Source organism: Syngnathus scovelli, unplaced genomic scaffold (assembly GCF_024217435.2).
Source record: "Syngnathus scovelli strain Florida unplaced genomic scaffold, RoL_Ssco_1.2 HiC_scaffold_28, whole genome shotgun sequence".
Lineage (NCBI taxonomy): Eukaryota > Metazoa > Chordata > Actinopteri > Syngnathiformes > Syngnathidae > Syngnathus > Syngnathus scovelli.
In genome coordinates this window covers 1,313,800-1,315,963 of record NW_026061370.1, presented here as the reverse complement: position 1 = coordinate 1,315,963, position 2,164 = coordinate 1,313,800, and the positions used below count along the sequence as shown (strand labels likewise).

General features: G+C 42.0%; 1 non-coding gene across 1 annotated transcript; it reads left to right on the top strand.

Annotated features, from left to right (window-relative positions):
* The first annotated feature begins 1,751 nt into the window (after positions 1-1,751).
* On the top strand, positions 1,752-1,824 carry trnah-gug (transfer RNA histidin (anticodon GUG)). Its single transcript has one exon. It is a non-coding gene; the product is annotated as a tRNA-His (tRNA).
* The last annotated feature ends 340 nt before the right edge of the window (positions 1,825-2,164 follow it).

Below are 2,164 nucleotides of genomic sequence, written 5' to 3'. Positions count from 1 at the left end.
GATTTAGTGATTTGGAGTTATACAGATTATTCGATAAACTTGTTATTTATTTTATAGTTATTTGATATGTAGTTTATTTAGAGTAGCAACGTGTATGTTGTTAGACTTCAGTAGTTTCCGATTTTTTAGGGAGGCCGTGAAGGCAGCAGGGCGTGGGGGGGGCGGAAAGAGCGATCCTGGGCGCTTGCGTGTGTTGGCTCACATGTTGAGCTCTTGATTTGTGAAATAAAGAGCCGGCCTGTTACCAAACCCACGTCTTGCCTGGTACTTCTGTAACGCTACGATATAGTTATATATGTAGATCTGTGGAATAATTGGAGCCGCCAACTGAAAATGAGGCTGACATCAGCGCCGCACGTAGGTCCGGAATCGACAGCTGTTTATTTTGGGGGTTTTTTTACACATAGGATGAATATTCCGGTGGATTTAATGATTTGGAGTGACACGGATGGTTTGTTAAAATTGATGTTTATATTACATTTATTTGATATATCTAGTCTGACGTCCGTGGCACACGTATTCTTTCCGGCGTCAATTTTTTTTTCTTTTGTTTTTTTCTCAAGTGACACGGAAGACGAAGATTCTGATGGATTTATTGATTTGGAGTGACATGCATGGTTCGATAAAATAGTTGTTTATATTTTTGTTATTTCATACATAGTTTATATATTGTTATATGGGCCTGTAGCAAAATTTGAACTGCAACGCGCCGCTGACATCGGACTTGTTGACTTGACTTAAATCACTGACATTCAGTCTTCAGGTCCATGTCACATGGGCTACCAATCGGAATATAATGGGGTCAGCTGGTCTAGTATGGGGCTCATTGGTGCAGGGGAATGATTCTTGCCTAGGGTTCTTTGATTACCCGGGTAAAACTCCCGGACGGGCTCTTCTTTGAAACACTGTTGTCTATCGTTGTGTGGAGTGTTTGACAGGCCAATGTTACACAGAATGTAACATGGTCTGCAAGCTTTCTTTGAGGCTCGTTGGTCTAGGGCATGGGTGTCAAACTCATTTTTGTCGCGGGCCACATTGTAGTCAAAGTTTCCCTCGACGGGCCATTATGACTGTCAACCCAAATAAATAAACGCCTCATATTATATACAGTATAAGCTACAAAACAAACTGACAAATAATTGCTTTTTCAAATCAGACTCGTGGAAACTTTTCACATATTTCAAAAATAATTTTAAGAAGATTCTTAAAAGTTCCGACAATTTGCAATGTTAGTATGACATAGATTTAATGCACAATTTGTCGTTGCGGGCCACAGAAAATGATACGGTGGGCCATAACTGGCCCCCGGGCCTCGAGTTTGACACCAGTGGTCTAGGGGTATGAATCTTGCTTTGGGTGTGAGAGGTCTGGGGTTTAACTCCCAGATGATCCCTTCGTTAAAACATTGCTGTTGATCAACTAGCCCCATTTCATCTGAGGTGCATGTCACATGGGCTGTCAATTGAAACGAAACGGGTTGTGTTCATTTACCTTGGGTCTCTTGAATCTGTTGTTTCGATTCTCATCACTTGAATCTGCCGTCATGTGTCATCCATTGCGCCACTCACCCTACAAGACTGTATCGACTGTAAACTTGTGTGGAAAACTGTCATTGTCCAAAGGAAGGCTGTTTAGCAACAGTGACCAGCAGACAAATTCAACAAGGTCATTTGATTATACCATAACCCGGATTCGAATCGAACATTAACCACTACACGATCATGGCCTGTATGCAGTAGCGTTAATAAGATGCACATGATGGTATAGTGGTTAGTACTCTGCGTTGTGGCCGCAGCAACCCCGGTTCAAATCCGGGTCATGGCACACTCCAATTACTGTGTGGAATTTGTCCCTTTCTTAATATTGCTAAACAGCCATCTTTTGGACAATGACGATTTTCCACACGTTTGCGGTCGATAGCCTTAACTTGTAGGGCGAGTGGCGCAATGGATAAAGCATCATGGCGTATTCAAATAATGTCACCCATTTTTTATTTTATTTTTTCATTTTTGCAAAAGCTTACAAGCCACATATTCCCGTGGGGCTCGTGGAGCAATGGATAACGAACGCATCTGTCTACAGATCAGAAGATTCCAGGACTCCTGGCCAGCTCACATGCCATTTTGTGGTCAACATTAGCTATGTGTAATTTCTGTGAACTATT